The sequence below is a fragment of the Perissodus microlepis genome, chromosome 20, assembly GCF_051167445.1.
Source record: "Perissodus microlepis isolate ML-2025 ecotype Zambia chromosome 20, ASM5116744v1, whole genome shotgun sequence".
NCBI lineage: Eukaryota > Metazoa > Chordata > Actinopteri > Cichliformes > Cichlidae > Perissodus > Perissodus microlepis.
Window position 1 is genome coordinate 23,668,335 of NC_140480.1, and position 17,827 is coordinate 23,686,161.

At 40.4% G+C, this 17,827-nt stretch overlaps 1 protein-coding gene across 5 annotated transcripts in view; it reads left to right on the forward strand.

Annotated features, from left to right (window-relative positions):
* The window catches only part of LOC146364572 (IQ motif and SEC7 domain-containing protein 1-like), a 98,780-nt gene that overhangs the window by 57,590 nt on the left and 23,363 nt on the right, over positions 1 to 17,827 (forward strand). The window lies entirely within an intron of this gene.

The following is a 17,827-nucleotide window of genomic DNA, read 5'->3' on the forward strand; positions in this document are numbered from 1 at the left end:
TAAAATGTGGGCGCTTGTCCACAAAATGTGATTTAAGAATATCAGTTGTTAATTTATATTTAAACATGTATCTAATTTTGAACTTCTGAAGATTTAAATCTAAAGTATATGACCTTAGGTTCTGTTTGTGCTGCTAAGCACTCAAGAAGAGTTTTATTTTAAAAAAAAGACAATTTGCTGTTTGTGACCTAATCTACATAATAGAGGTTGGATTTCAAAGTCACACTGATGCAGAAATTGTATTGTCTGCAAATTGTCATGTCTGATGGATCTCTTTGCACAAGCATCATGCATGGATTATATTCATTTGCACATAAACAGCTGTGTGTGCCACAGACGAGCAGTCGCTCATATTAGACTATTTTCAAGGCTGCTTGAAATGTTTCTCAAGGTCACATGCATTCTTGGCGCATTGTAGTTCAGCGTCTGTGCAGTAGAATCCTTGTGGAGTAAGACGTGTAGTGATTATTTATTTACCATTTATTTAAATAAACATTAACCTTATACTAAAGATTCATTATAAAATGTGACAAACTTCAGTGCATATTTGTAAAGATATTTATTAGCTGGCCATGTGTGTAATTCTTTAGACAGAACCTACCCCAAATAAGTTCTTACTCCTTAAATTATGAATATAACCAAGAAAAAATAAACAGCACAGGTAGGTGGATCCTTCGCGAATGGGTTATTGATAACCATTTGCTTTGCTCAGGCGATGCATGCATGTCTGATTACATCATGACTCTTTTAGCTGTGACACTGTAGACACCAGGGAGCATTTGATCTCGCTGTTTCTATGTCAAAGTGTGTGACGACAGGAGCATTATTTATTTAATGTCTGTGGATCAGGAGCTTGTCAGTGATGCCTCCTCAATCCACAGTGGATTTTCACGGGACAGAGTACTGAAAGGAAACTCTGCGGAGTGTATTCTGACTGAACTGTGATGCTAACCTGCAGCGCTTCGTGATGGGTAAAGAGGACCTTAATACTTGGGACGTGAGGTTAACTAGGTGTTTCAGACATGAGCCTAGTGTTTTCTGGCAGGCGGGAAACGAGAGCAGACACTGACCTCTCTGTTGGTTCCCTGCTTTGGCATACTGACTATAAGACAAGTTGGGTCTATTTGGGGGGGGGGTTGTAATGGAAAAGCAGAAACCTGCCAGCACGCGCTTGCAGTTCCACTGCGGTGAGGGTAGGGAAAAAAGAAAAAGAAAAAACCCTCCCGGGTGGAAAAGCTTAGACGTGTCTAGGATAGAAGCCGTATTCTGTTCAAAAATGTCACAATGATGAAGACGTGAACAGGCTGTTATTGTTAATAAGAGGTTCTCTAGTTGCAGTTAGTCTAATGGCTTCCACATTTGGTGTTCAGTGTATTAAAGTGAGAGTAACATTTCTTTTATAATGGTTGATTTTGGTCCTGATGACTTACATCTATGGCATTTGCTGATCTGAGTGGCCCATCTTTTAACGTTCTGAAATATTAAGAAGTAGTGCGATGAAGAGTTGAAACGACTGTAAAACATTTTTTCCGGTTTATTTCTTCTATTAAAAACTTTATTTTTCCCCTGAAGCTTGACAAAATGCTTGTATCTACTAGAAAACTGGTTCCGACTGCTCCTCTTTGTATGGTTGACCATAAAAAGACCTTGATGCATTACTTTGTTCAGTTTCGTTTCAGTATTGATGTCTAAAGGTGTCTTTTTCCGATCAGTGCTTAAGTTGGAGTCAGTATCCACATACTGCTGAATAATTTAGATTCATGTCTTTACCGGAGGGACATCATATTGTGTGAAAAGTTTTATTCCCTTCATTATTTCTGAAATTCATATAATCATTTGTAAGAGTTTGGTCACCCCGCTGTACTGAGTAGATGTTTGATCATGACAGTAATAGATGGGTATATGTGCTATAGGCTCTCACTGTCTTTTCACCTTCTATTGCTGCAGGGCTGCAACATTATGGGAGAATATATTCGGGAACATTGCCTGTGCTGCAGTATCTACACTGCTCATGTTAAGCCGTGCAGCTTTTGAAATGCTAATAAGCAAGTTTGTTTACTCTAATGCTTAAGAAAGCTTCCCTCTGGAGACACATTTCACGTTCACGGTGTTTACTGGGGTGTCTGATGTGGAAAATGCACTAAACAGAAATGCATTGGGAAAAAAAAAAGTGCGATGTTTCTAGAATGTCTCCCAGTTTCCCTTTTTTTCTGTACTTTGTGTGTGTGATTAAAGCAGGGCCGAAATATGTGTTGCCTCTGCTCTGCTCTTTGTGATCAGTCGGGGACAGCGAGAGCTCCGAGAAGCACAGTCGCTGTCGCTTTCTGTGGCTTTTTTTTTTTTTTTTGCTGTTGTACTACTTTTGATGACATATTCCTTTGCATCTCTTCACAGCGCCTGCCTGGAGAATAATGAGCATGTGTGCTGTATTAACTTATGTAATGGCAAGCAAGAGGAGGGGTGAGTTTGGGGGGGGCAGTGAAGGAGGAGGGGGAAGAGAAGAGTGATGAGCTCATGCTGCTGCACTGCAGCTCTTATGGACACACTCTGCATTTTGTGGTCTTTTTTTTTGTTTTTTAGCCATGTGTTATTGCACATGCACATATGCATTCATGCAGGCTTATTTTGTGTGCATCGGGCCGACTGATTCACTTTCAAAAATAGAGCATATGTAGAATGAAAAAGAGCAGATCATAATTTTGTAATTAGAATTTGGCATTCTGCTGCAGGCTGCCATCCATGCTTTTCATAACTTTATTGAAATATTGCCACTTTTTTATTGATAACTGATGATGAGGGAGAGACAGAAAATGGGGAAGAAAGTAAGGACTGACATTCAGTAAGTGGTTCCGCCAGCTGGTGTTCGAACCTGCAAGTCGGTCCTCAGAAGATTAGTGGTATGCGCTCTCAGCTCGATCATGTGCCTGTGGTTTCGTATTTTCATCGCTTAGCTCTGGCAGTGCTTTGCTATGAATGGGAATTGGCATGTGCACACTGTTCTTTACCTGCATCACCGTTGGTCCAGAGAGCTGAAGCTCAGCTGTGAACAAGCTGAGCCTCCTGAGCTCAGGCTGACTATTGGTGCTAATCCACCAACTCTTTTCAGTGACAAAGCAGACTTGCATTATCCAGAGTTAATGCCAGAAATGAGCAAGGTGGGGAACGGTCAAAGGATTGGGGGGGGTTTAAAATGGCACGCCAGTGCATTTGCTCTATAAAACACAGTGGTTCCTTTGGGGGCTTTTAGCTCTCTCTCAGCTGACAGTGCCCAGGTTCAAAAATGGATAAACCATTGATTTTGAAGGCTAAAAATCAAAAAAATCATTCTTCAAGGTTTTCAATGTCATATCATAAGAATACAAATTAGATGTGACACATAACGCTCTCTGTATACTATGTGTTGTTTTCACCAATTAATATTTGATTATATACTTTATTAATCTTATTGCTTGTGTGTGAGCATGATTTGTGGAATTAGCACATGTCCCTGCACGAGAGTGAAATAAGCATGTTGTCAGGGAGGCTGGGACTGCGACTGGTAAACAGTCATTAAAGTTAAATGTTTATCTTGGTTGGGCTCATTGGTTTGGACTGTTTAAATGGAGGTTATTTTGTTTTCTTATTTCACACACACATACACATATCTTCAGCATCTTTTAAAGGTATGGATAGTGCTTTTTTTTTTTTTTTTTTTTTTTATGGTTGCTTTTTTTTTTTTCTGTCAGCCTTAGCTGTTGCCTTGACAACTGGCCTCGGAGATCTGTGCACGTGCACGTAATTGTGATAAATCCTGATTTCAATCTATGAGAAACCATCCACAGAGACCTGTAATACAGGTCTCTGTGGATGGGCACTGAATGATACAGTATCATTCAGTGCCCATCATAGTAGGAGTAGTACTATGTATAAATTTTGGTTTTAATTATTTTGCAACATGAAAGCGCATAGAAACAACTAAGAGATGCACGTTGAAGCATTTATCTATAATACCTACCATAACACATTCTAATAATCAACACTGTTATTGCTCTGTAAAAGGAAAACCCTGAAAATGGACAGTTTGAAGCATTTAATACATACAATGATTTGCTTAGCAACTTGTTATGAAAACATTTTTGATCATTATCAATCTGCTTTTAAATTTAGTTTATTTTTGTTTTTTAAGCTGTCGGTGTTTTACAGTCACGCTAGAAATCATTCATTCTCAATAAACAAGGACCGGTCATGTCAAATAGATCAAACTTTTCTCCTCATGAAGACATGTACATGTCTGCCTGCAGCTTAAATAATCTCCCTTGGGAGCTGAGTAATTTCCACTCCCTCGGTTTGTGTAGCCTTTGCTCTAAATTCTTTATATATACACTTTTTCCTCTTTTTGTAACATCCTTCCCTCTGCTGTTCTACTTTACATCAACTTTTTTCCTCCCCTGTCTTGATAAAGATGAGTGGGATGCTTTTAATCAGTCATATATCCCTAAGCACAGCATCATTCTTTGTACAGTGGACTGTACACCAGCACCATCTGTTGGTAGAAAGACTTCAGGACAGAGAAAAGCCTCAAGGACTAAGAAAATCTCCTGCGACTACTTGATAGAGGTCTTATGTTAATCTCCCTCCCACTGTGTGGATAGTCCGTGGGTTTGGCTGCATTCTCTATGAAGAAAGTGAGAAACGGTCAGAGTTGCCTGCCTGTTAATGGGCGCAGAGTCATACTAGTCGGGCTTTCCGCTGTGAGTAAGTCAAGTGCAGAGAGCTAAGAAATTAAACAATGGGAGATATTACGAGTCATATAAATGAGTGGACCTGAATTCCACTGTGAGTCATCGCAGAAGGGAGAAAAGACAAATTAAGGCAGATGGGGGCTCTTGCTTTGTCTGGAGTCCCACAGCGGCTACTGTAGCCTTATAGCCTGTTTCTCTGGCTTTTCTCCCAGATTGCTGATACTGAGCTTTACTCCCAAGGCTTAACTTAACTGTTTCATATTATCTGGAAGATTAAAAATATAAAAATAACCTCTTTTTTGTTGATGAAATTGATTTCTGTCCTGATTTGATTTTCTTCTAAATAGAGAAAGCTGAGGTCATTTTTTTTAATTTTTTTAATTTATTTTTTTTGCCTCTTTGCGTTTTTCCCCATTGACACACTTTAAGAAAAAAAAAAAAGAGAAATCATATATATAATTTATTTATTTATTTATATTTTTGATGGAAAAATGGTCACTGCAGGAAACCAACGCACATGAACCATGGAGAAACGGAGCCTTATCCCTCAATGTGAGATGCTACAGTGTTTCTTATCCCATATAAGGAGGACACATGAAACATGTGACATAATCTGAATAGAATTCTTATTTTTGCATCAGAATTGAAGGCACTCTTAGATGACTTGTTATCTAACTAGAAATGCTCTGGCTGTCTGAGGATGTGTTCTGGTTGAGAGCTCAGATTTACCCTTTGGCAACACCATGTGTCCTAAAGAGAAGAGGGCAAAAAGGAAAAAAGGAAAAAAAAAAAATCAGTGACCTTGTAGAGCTGTAACACGCAGGCTCCACACATGCCCCCACTGATTTACAGACATCAACCCAGCAGCTGAATAAATGACCACAGACCATTGCAGAGGCATATTTGGATGGGAGAGTGAGAAGACAGCTGATGCTAGAGAGAGAGGGGCTGACTAAAGGAAGAAAGAAGGGCAGAGATTCAAAGAAACTGAGGCTGTGAGGGACAAAGCTAAGTGAAGCTGATGATTGAGGCAGGGGGGAGGGTGCGCAGTGTGCCGAGAGCCTCCTCTTTTCATTGACGTTTAGGAGAATGTGCTGATTAGTGGAAAGTAAATCATTCAGATGGAGGTTCCTAGTCCCCCGTGTATGACTGGGGACTGGGAACAAAAACATGCAACCACGGTCACCTTAACTTTCTCTAAAGCAGCAGTTTGTCATCAGAGCCTGGCTCTGGTTTGATACTGTTTGGACCAGCCTGGAGACAGATGTGTGGAGGTAGGTGGGCTCTGGTCTGAAGGTGTGTGTGTGAGTGCGGTATATCTGGATGTGAAGTGCAGGTTCAAGCTGTTTACATATTGTCCAGCTGTCCAGCAGCGTGTCAGGCTGGTTTGCATGCACGATCAATCATGAATTACTAACAAATTTGTTTAAAAAATATTTAAACGATTGAAAATCTATTTGTGAGAATTGTTTGTTTGTTTGTTAGGTTTTTTTTGGGGGGGGGGGGGGGGGGTGTATCACGGACGATTGTTCTGTTAAAACAAGCTACTGGTATGTGCAGATATAATATCGGGCTGTATGAAACTGAACTGTAATAATTCATTTATGCAGACATTTAAGCTCTATATGTATGGAGAGTATATGAAATAGAGCTGTAGCTGCTGCACTGTAGTTTGGCGGTACTCTAATGCACTTTACTCTCTTCTTACTTGGTGTCTTATTTACAAAGTGCAAATTCAACCTCTTTAAGATTCGTGATATTTTTTTTTTTTTTTTAAAAGGATTTGCCATCTGTTTGCCATCTTTCTGATTTCCACCTTTTTACTAGTGAAGACTTTTTCTCACCAGGCTGAGTCTCAGCACATTCCTGCTGATTGTCTCCTTCATAAGGCACATCCTGTTGATGTATTTTCAACCTATAGGCGGCTGCCGTTCTGTTTTTTCCATGTGTTTGCGAGGGGCCTGTGCGCTTTGTCCACTCGCACATCTTCTTGTTAGTCCTCTTAACAGAATGGATGCTTTGGTGAGGACCTCATTAGAACCTATTAGATGCACTGACCGTGACACTGCGTGTCCCTCCCTCAGTCTTATTCAAAACAGAGCTGCACTGTACTCCGTGTATGCAGACTTTGCATTTTCCCTACATCGCACGCAACTCAAACCTTCCTCTCAGTCTTCCCTCAGTCCATTTATATCCCTGTCCTGTGTTTACATGCTTTCACGTCACATGTATTGTTATCATTCTGTCCCCTGACAGGATGCCGCTGACTTATTGTATAGCAGATAAAATTCAAAATTCCCTTCTGGGACAATTAGGCATGGCACAGCTGCTATGAATCTCAATGGCTTTTTATTACACAGAATTTCTTGGTGTTTCATCATCGAATGCACGCTAATTTCAAAAAATGGTGAACTGGCTTTTCTAAAAATGCTATTCATTATTCTTGTCCACATGGGAAACCATTAAAATATGAAAGCAAAGCATTTCTTCTTCTTCTTTTTTTAACATGAAGCAGAAACACATCTTGTGGAAGAATTTACCTTATGTTGGCCAGATGTTTATGTACTTGAACAAAAGGTTTAGCCGACAACAATATGACCCGTCACACTCGCAGTGGCCCTCCTGTGGAACTCAAAGCATTAAGACTGAGCTGTAAGTGCTCCGCTCCAAACACGTAAACAGATTATAGAAGTATCTCATCCTGTTATCATGGCTGGTTTGAGGATGTTATGTCCCTCCCTCTGGAATGGCTCCTCTCAGCTGTTACTGCAGGATTGTTGTAGTAGGCTGAACAGTTTACTCAAAGTTTAAGTGAGGGGGTTGACCTTATTTTACACAGTGGATTTGTTGAACAGCAGGAATGACAAAGTACACCGAAAGCTGACATTGACAGTTCCCTTCAGTATAATGAAAGCCGTCACAGTGTCTGCATTTCTGTGTAGTTACCTAAACTGTGCTCAAAGTTTCAACAAAGCACTTTATACTTGAAGTCTACCAAATGAATCTGAATCAACAGTCACTCCAGTTACTGGAATTGTAGAAAATTGTCAAATTTAATACACCAACATGACCTAACTTGTCATAAAAGCTCCTGTATGATGTGTTTTATTACCCTGAGTGTGACATTAAGGCTGCCACGATTAGTCGACTAGTCACGATTACGTCGACTATCAAAATCGTCGACGACTGATTTAATAGTCGACACGTCGTTTGAAGCTTTGTAAGATCCCAAAAGACGCAGGAATTGACTATGTGCACGTTAGCATATGCTACTTCCGGTGCGGAAACTCCTGTGGGGAGCTTTGTTTCCGGTGTCCTATTCACGCCCTGTTTACGGTCCAAAACAAGTTAAGCAAATGAATGAATCAAGCGGCGATTTACATTTCTATAGATGTCTTGGGCATTTACCCAATATATCTGTAAATGATGTTCATCGACTTGTCGATATTTTTTCCCGCGCCTCAGAGCAAAAGAGAAAAGGGATTCAAATGTTATATTTCTCAGCTGTCCCTCGTTTATCGCGGGTGTTATGTTCTAAAAATAACCAGCGATAGGTGAAATCAAGTAGCCAATTTTATTTTTTGACGGTGCAAAACGTTTCGTGGACATACAGTACTGCACTTCAGAGTCACACTGCTAGCGATCGATGCAGCGATTCTGTACTGTACAGGAGAGACGTCACGGAGGAGATCGTCTGCAGCGATCAGGACGCAGGACACAATGTGACGTAAAAAAACGTGCAAACTTGCACTAAAAAAATCTGTGAAACAACAAGGTGAAAGGTGAACCGCGTTATTAGCGAGGGACCACTGTAATTTTGAAGGTAAGTCACAACATACCCTTCGTAAATACTAATGTATAGAAACCCTTACCAACAATCATTCATTTTTTGTGTGGCTTTTTTCACGGTTTGTTAACATGCTGTGTAGGTGTGTATTTGACTAGCTGATATCGACATAAGGGGAAACATCTGGTTTGACTATTCTTCACCTGTAGTTTGAATGCTGAACATTTGCCTGTTTAAATCATAAGACCAGTCACTATACAGAGATGTGCTTCTGAATGTGGACAATGTGTCTTCTGCTGCAGAAGAGTGATGTAAACAACTGATCGATCTAAACTCTTTAAACGTCAAAATTGATCATTAGATTTTTTATGACACAACAGCGGTGAGTGTTCCCACCTTCTGCTCTTTGTAACTTAACGCGATCTTTCCGTTTTCGAGTTTTGGACATGATTTTGGAGTATATTTTCGCAGTAGCGATTGACCGCAAAGTAAAGCTACCGGAAATGTACAACCCCACATCCGGTCTCAAACCAGGAAGTTAGCATTTTCTCGTGCACAGGGTCGATTGACTATGTGCACGAGACAATGCTAACTTCCTGGTTTGAGACCGGATGTGGGGTTGTGCATTTCCGGTAGCTTTACTTTGCGGTCAATGCTACTGCGAAAATATACTCCAAAATCATGTCCAAAACTCGAAAACGGAAAGATCGCGTTAAGTTACAAAGAGGAGAAGGTGGGAACACTCACCGCTGTTGTGTCATAAAAAATCTAATGATCAATTTTGACGTTTAAAGCGTTTAGATCGATCAGTTGTTTACGTCACTCAACACAAGCAGAACTGCATCACTGCATGCAGAAGACACATCATCCACATTCAGAAGCACATCTCTGTATAGTGACTGGTCTTATGATTTAAACAGGCAAATGTTCAGCATTCAAACTACAGGTGAAGAATTGTCAAACCAGATGTTTCCCCGTTATGTCGATATCAGCTAGTTAAGTACACACCTACACAGCATGTTAACAAACCGTGAAAAAAGCCACACACAAAATGAATGATTACTGGTAACGGTTTCTATACATTAGTATTTACGAAGGGTATGTTGTGACTTACCTTCGGTCCCTCGCTATAACGCGGTTCACCTTTCACCTCGCTGTTTCGTGGATTTTTTTAGTGCAAGTTTGCATGCTTTTTTTTTTACGTCACATTGTGTCCTGCGTCCTGATCGCTGCAGACGATCTCCTCCGTGACGTCTCTCCTGTACAGTACAGAATCGCTGCATCGATCGCTAGCAGTGTGACTCTGAAGTGCAGTACTGTATGTCCACGAAACGTTTTGCACCGTCAAAAAATAAAATTGGCTACTTGATTTCACCTATCGCTGGTTATTTTTAGAACATAACACCCGCGATAAACGAGGGACAGCTGAGAAATATAACATTTGAATCCCTTTTCTCTTTTGCTCTGAGGCGCAGGGGAAAAATATCGACAAGTCGATGAACATCATTTACAGATATATTGGGTAAATGCCCAAGACATCTATAGAAATGTAAATCGCCGCTTGATTCATTCATTTGCTTAACTTGTTTTGGACCGTAAACCAGGCGCGAATAGGACACCGGAAACAAAGCTCCCCACAGGAGTTTCCGCACCGGAAGTACCATATGCTAACGTGCACATAGTCAATAAGTAGTAGGATTTAAGAGTGTAATAACGGACTGAAACAGAAGATGGCAGCACTGCATGTACAAGGATGCCAGCTCCCGTTAAACCCCGAAGAAGAAGTAGCTCTGTCCCAGAATTCATAGCGCAGCCCAGCTCAGTTTCCAACAATGGCGGCAACTAGTTAGTTTTAATATTGCTCTTATTATTCTTTCTGGGTCACAAAATAAACGTTTAATATATTTTCAGGCGAGAATGTAACTGTGTAAACCTCAAATATCTGCTCAGTTTATCAAGACACCACATATTTTCAAAAGCGCTCCGACGTTTTCGGAGACGTCTGTTACCCACTAGCTCGATAGTTAGCCGGGAGCAAGGCTCACTAGAGCCGTGAGAACACCGGACTCCCGGCAAATCGTTTTCAAACCCACCGCCGTCTTTCGCTACTCAGGTTAAACATATATGAGTCACTTAGATAACTTCAAAATGTTATTGTTTGGCTTTTTTTTAGTATTTTATTTGTTCCTGAGTAAATCGGTTTGGCTGAGATTAAAGTTATAGTTTTTACACAGCTGAATAAACGTCAAGGAGACAGCTGATTATCAGAAGTGTGAGATGCTGGAGAATTTACTCCGGTGTCCTGTTATATTTTAGATAGCAAGGAGTTTATTAAACTTCACCGAAACAATCTGCAGATTTCATTAAAATTTAATAAACTATCATCTTGCCTTTATTTTTAGTTAGCACAAACCTTAAACACTTACAGCTGTAAGCTAATGATAGTTATATAAGAGCAGATGCTGCTGGTGCAATAAGCTGTACGTTTTACGTACAATGGATGATGATCTGATTAGTCGACTAATCGCAAAAATAATCGGTGACTAGTCGACTATCAAAATAATCGTTTGTGGCAGCCCTATGTGACATAGACACGTGGCTCCAGACCTGGAAATAAGTTTGTCAGTTTTACACGTGCAAAATTCTGTCTGCTTCTCTTTGCTGTAGCCTAAATATTCATTTTTTCCCATATATTGGCCAAAGTTTTTTTATTATTATTATTTTTAAATAAAAAAAGGGAAATGAACTCCACCAAAAGAGAAAACATTCTCCTCTGGACCATGTTGATTTTTATGTCAATCCCAGATCCATGTGGGTGTGAGAATTACTTTCCACTGATACAGCCTCCTGCTTGTTATTGACCCTGGAGGCTATAAGGAAGTTCAGCTGATTAAAATTTGTCTGACAGAATTAGTCTGTTCTTTATTCAATAAAAAGAACACCAAACCAGCATGTCGAGACACTTCAGTCTTCTAGTTACACCCTTGAGTTCTCAAGGAAAAAAAGAAGGATTCCAAAAAGAACTTGAGATAGAGAAACATCCTTTCTGCCTTCTTATATTTCTACACCCTTGTCCAAACCTGTTTATCTTGGAAACATGCATCATGGAAAAAAGAATGACTCAAGGTTAAAAAAAACAAAACAAAAACATCTGGTATCTTTATTTCTAATGCTGACGAGCTAACGTGTCTTGACATTATTGTCATATTTGATAAAAAGAGCCAACTCCATTAAAGGTTAGCGTTTTGTCCTGTGGGCTCAGAAAACCAACCAGGGGCTTCTAATAAGTAATTGACGGGTTACAGATCGATATACCCTGAAGCCTACAGAGACATATTTTGAGTCAATAAGACTGAAAGCTTTATGGACTAAAAATCCAAATTTACAATTTTGTTTTAAAATAAACCTTTTCCTTTAAAATGACGGGAATTTGTCTGTTCCAAGCATTGTGGTCATGCACGACACGGCTGGCTGTCTCTTCTGTGTCTTACTCCTAAAGGACTGGTTGTTATTGACTTCCAATGTGAGTTCGTAGCTGTCAAATATGCTTTGATTGTGTGCAAATTAAATGGAACCCAAACACCATTAACCACTGTCAGTGTCAGGTAGTTTGTCACTGAGATGGCAAATTTAATCCATAGTTGCGCCCATGTGTGACCTCCTTTTCTTGTAAAATCCTTTGGCACCATCTCAAGCGGAGGTTACAGGAGGCATTTAGAGAAATGAAACAATAAACACGGTGCTGCATAACTGCTCCTCTCAAAAAATCTCTATCGCTATGTAAAAGCCGGGCCTCGTGTCCCAGCCAGACTGCCTGAATGGAGTATATGTAGAAGCATAAGATCTGCTGACATGCACCCACCGGGTCTTGTGGAAATGTGGTATGAATGGAACTTGCACATTCAGGATATCTTGTTCCACTGTGGAATATGTCAACATGAATCCATTTCTCAGCACTCTCGTGACCTGCACAAAAGGTTTTCTCAGCTTCCTTTTTACGTTTGTGAGGAAAAGGAACGTAGATCGAGGATGCGTTATCTCTGTGCTTTTGTTCTGTGATTGATTGCTTCCTGGTTGTCTGTGGCTCTGGGGGGAAAAAAAAGAATCATGGCCACTTAGTCATTTTTCAACTTTTATAACTTTTGAACCTTAGGCTCATTGTCAAGATATGAAAACTTTGACATGTGTGTCTATACGAATCTATAAAGAGGACAGGTGGGGATCATGAATTATTTCTTTTTTAATTCTGCTCCCATTGTTGAGGTGCTTTCAGCTGTGGCTTTTAATTAATATTTAAATACGACTGATTAAGTTTTCATTACGGCAGGGAAAAGCTCTCATAACATGTAAACCAATCATGTTAATTCTGTGGCTGATCTGGTGTTTCTGCTTAGATGTGCAAAGTTTTTGAAAAAAGGGGAAAAAGAAAAAGTTAACAGTCAGGATTTCCTTTGACAGCTGGGATCCTGATACAGCAGTCCTTTCAGTACTGCTCAAACCTCCTGCCTCTTAGAGACTAAAACGATCAATGCAAGACGTTTGCACTCAGTGAACTTGTACTAGCAAATACATTTAGATATTTTTCTTTTCCCCCAGGGCATTAACAAATATTTCTTGTTGTTTGATCTGTGTTTTTTTTTTTTTTATTGTTTTGCTAAATTTCTCTTGTCAGTGCTGTGGCTAGGTTGATTAGAATGGAGCTAAGCTTGAAAATGCATTAATCTTTCGAGTAAGAGCTGTGGCATGACTTGATTGAAGCTTATTCACAGTATTTGCACACTAGATACAGTGTAGATACTCTTAGCTGCCTTCATTTCCCCACATCTGTATTCAGTTCTCCGGCTTTCTTTTTTCTCCTGAAATAACATTGGGTTTCCTGAATGATTCCTTCCCTGTCAGCCTAATGAGGGGCATTAAAATGAAATACATTTTACGCTTTCACTTCCAAGTGGAGCAGAATCTGAAAGGCGTAAAGAAGCAGACATGAGAGAAGCCGCCTTTACATGATGTGCCAATGCAAACAATGGCTTGTGCCAGTGTATATGGCTGAGTGGGAAGGAGCTCCTCAGGGCACCTCGAGGCTTAGTCGTAGTGTTTATGCTGTGGGCTTCGGGTGCCATGGAGGCGCAGTTTGCTTTGCTTTTGTGAAGGGCAGCAAAGCATGGCAAGAAACTGGAGTCTTGACTGGGGAGTTCAGGGCTGTAGGAAAACAAAGTGAGGCAAGCTGTGGTAAAGCTATTAGACAGCTGTGCGCGAAGAGGTGAATTTTCGTGGAATGTAAGCAGTCTGAGTTTTATAGGAATGCAGAGATTTCAATCTGCATCTCCTCACTGTATCTGTATCTCTTCAATCTCAATCATCTTCTGCATAAAATAAGCAACTTATGTAGACAATTTTAAATAAACAGTTTTTCTTTATTGATGCTGAATCGTACATTTGAAAAGAGACTGATTCAAAACCTTCCATGCAATTAGCATGTGTCTTCACTAGACACTTAATTATACTACAATCACCTCTAAGCCACAACATCATTTCTTGCTTGACTGCTAATGAAATCTTGTGAGAGATTGGAATGATCGTCAGCTATTTAATCAGATCTCTGTTGCTGTCGGCAATGAATGGAATCTGATTGAAACAGCAATTATTATCATTGTAAGCCTTGAAGTCAATTTACCCAGTTCAATGATGGGACTTAGCTCATGGCTCCAAAATGATTGCATTGAGAGATACACATGTATGCTCAAAAGTGCATGCACAAGTAGTTATTTTAGGAACACGTTTGGTTTATGTCAAATGATGGATTATATTTATCTATTTAAAAAAAAAAAATCTAAGATAATATTGATAGATGGCTCCACAGAATCATTTCTGGAATCTGTGTAGCACCAGGATGTGATTTTGATAGTGTTTGGCAATAAATCAGGAGTCTGTTTGAAGACTGATTGGCCAGCATGGTGCTGTTAGGAAGACAGATGTTTTAGGAAGGTTGGACACGATATTATAAATATTTTCTGATATTTGTTGAAGATGTTTAGCCAATCAGTTAAGCCAAAGTTGCTTACACGGCACTGGACAACTTTATACATTCTTAAAATGTGATTCAAAGAAAGGGAAAAAGCTTTGAATATATTTAGAAGTCTATATAAGATATAGGTTACATATGTAAGACGTCTTCGCTGTGGGGCCTTGCAGCATGCCACAAACTCATCTTTCCTGTGCCACATTTTCCTGACCTGCAATGCATTTAAACCGCAGACTGTGTGACTTGAGACAGGTGGGGACTCTGCTGCTGCCTCAAATAGATTATTGCACAAACCCCTCCCCACCCGAAAAAGCTGGTTCGTTACATCCTGGTGCCTTTGAATAACCCAGCAACCCTCCTGATATGCAGCTGTGACAAACATGTCTGGACCCCAGTTGTCCTGAATGACATCATCAACCGCATATCTGCCCCCAGACCTAATGTGCATCTTTAAGGGAACATATAGTATCACATCTAACCAGTGGGTGGCGATGTCACTCTGAGAGCCCATTGTGGACTGGGTCCAATCATTGCAAAGCCTCTGTCGGGTCTGTTTTATCGTTCTGGTGGCAGTGCTGTGCTCCTGCGGTCATCACGACCGCCATGAGTATTTATACCCGCTGTGGCTTATGTCACATTTACAGTCATGGCTGCTCTGAGTACCACTCTGTTTTCCAGTTGACCTCAAGATTTCACGGTGTCACTAAAAAACGCTGCACATCAATGCACTACAAAGAAACAGATAATGAGATGATATCAGCAGGGCATTCATTGGCCATTCTCCTGATGTGTATTCTTTCTCTTGTTCTTCACAGCTTTGTCTCACTCTGAGTGTTTACCAGAGCGTGTCACCTCACATGGGTCTATTTTTAGCAGGGGAGAACTGTGCTGTAGTATGTGTCCCTGATGGGTGGAGCTAACGTTAAGAGCTTTGGAGAAATACAGTACCCCGATTTTATTTTAATGCAGACACAAAGAGTACAAAAGCATGTGGCTGGTTTTGTATAGTAAAGATTTGTTTTAGTTATCAGTGTCGTCTTGTGACCTGTGCCCGACTGCTGATCACAAGTTTCCTCCATTCATATTTCAAAGCTAGAAACTCCACCTGACCTGCATGTCTTTAAAGTGTAAGAAGAAACCAGAGGACACCCACACAAACACAAAGAGACCAAAGAAAAACTCTAACCAAGAAGAAGTAAACCTTAGACCTTCTTTCCTTGTACGAGCAGGCCCAAAGTCATTAAATTGTTCTCAGCATGCTGGCACATTTGTAATTTAGATCAGTACATTTTTGGAAAAAGCCACTCTGTTGAAATATTTTTTTTGAAACCACTATCATCTTTGCCCACATCTGATGCTATAGGCAGGAGCGTAGCATGAAACTGCATGCAGCAGAAATGGATCCTAAACTTCTGGCTCATGCTTTAAAAATTACCTGCCTGCACTGCTTCATTTTTTACATATTTAAACTCATGCATTCATTCAGTTGTTCGTGGATTAAGGCTAAGCAATCTGTTGGAGCATTTACTGGCTGTGCATCGTGACCTCCTAGCTAACTGTTCCTCCCTGCATCCATCCTTAATGATAATCTAAGGTAAAGTGGTATGAATATTCTCATGTAAATAAACAAGGAAGTGAATATTTTGGAAAAATGTCCCACTAAACCTTCGAAGAATAATGAAGAAAGCCTGCTTTTTCACCAGGATTTTGTTTACTCTTGCAACTGGTCAGCCTGTCGCCAGACAATTTTCAGTCAGAGTTCAAAAAGAATCTCACAATGTACTTATAGTTAGAGGAAAGGATATGGTAAATTAAAAAGTCATCTCTCCCAAAACCTTCAGTTTTTGTTTGCATCTGGATGTATTACTGCAACAATATGCAAAAAGGGAAAAAGAAAAGCCTCACAGACATCACTTGCCACTGATGATCTTTGATCATTCCCATAGGATCCCACAGGCAACACATCTGCTCCAGCTTTGCTGCCAGGATGTGATGAACAGAGTCTGCATATCCTTTAATTACTTCTATTTCAGCTCTATTTAAACATCTGCTGCCAGACCCTCCTTATGCACAGAAATTCTTTGTTCCTGAGAATTTACAGAGGAATGATGTGTTTCTTGTTTTGTTTTTGGGTTTTTTTGCCCCCTATACAAAGTTCTCTGTGTTCACAAAACTATCCCAGGCCACTACATCTCATTTAGTATGCTGTTGTATCAAACTATGACATCAGCCTGTTCTAATTGTTTCCAGACCAGGCGAAGGCTGAGTTTTCATTTTATTTTCCATTTCTTAGCGCAGGTCTCAGTCGCTCAGCATCCAGCAAAAGCAGATAATGAGTAACGATGCATGATGTCATGTAGACAGAGCACCGTCTGCCAAACTTGTGACCAAGTTTCCAGGAAGCTATCACTTTCGCCCCCTGTCGTTTCTTTTGCTTTCTTTTCTTCTGCTCTGCCTTTTTTCATTCTCTTTGCAGTTGGAAAGTCCGTGTTTTTTCTTTGCCTGATACTCAGGTACTACATCTGTGGGAAGCATTTGATAAAGCTGTAGGTATGTTGACCGCTTGGGGCCTGTTGGGACTGGTCCCCTGTTTTCTGTAGTTAGCTTTCTTTTTACTCTGAGACAAGAAAGGGAAGGAAAAGAAGGGAGGGTTTGGATTTGGAGGAGAGTGATAGAGTAGGAGCTGAAATGCAGAGAGACCATATGTATTGAGTTGAAGAAATACAGTTTTATGAGCGGAGAGTGGGCCTCTGCTTGGAATTCTCAATGACATCATTTTGGAGCAAAGCGTTGTGCAGCCAGGGCTCGGGAGATGGAGTGGGCCTTCACCAGACGGGACGACTAGACTGGGTTGTAACACTAGAGGAGGAGAGAGACGTGGAGGCAGGCAGACAGGGAACATTACACAGGACAGCTAGGTTTGTGAAAACTTTTACAGCCCAGTTTTACCTGGAATACCTCTAATTAGATCATTTCAGCATAACCCTCCTTGATGCCTAAACTGACGTTACCCCTGTGCCCCATGATGAAACAGTCATGATATACTTGAGGTTGATACGCATCGTGCGCTCGCCTTCAAAATGAGACCACAATATTACTTCATATCGCAGTCAAAAACAAATAAACTCTAGTTAGCGGCTCCCTGTGGTCCACTGTGGGGGGAAGAGAAAACAAAGCATCTGCTGGGGCAAATATCTAAAATCATGCACATATTTCCAAACTAAATGCCTGCATCTGTGTTTGTGTCTTGGGTGAAGTGTAACAAAATGATTGAGTAATGAGGATGTCAGATTTATT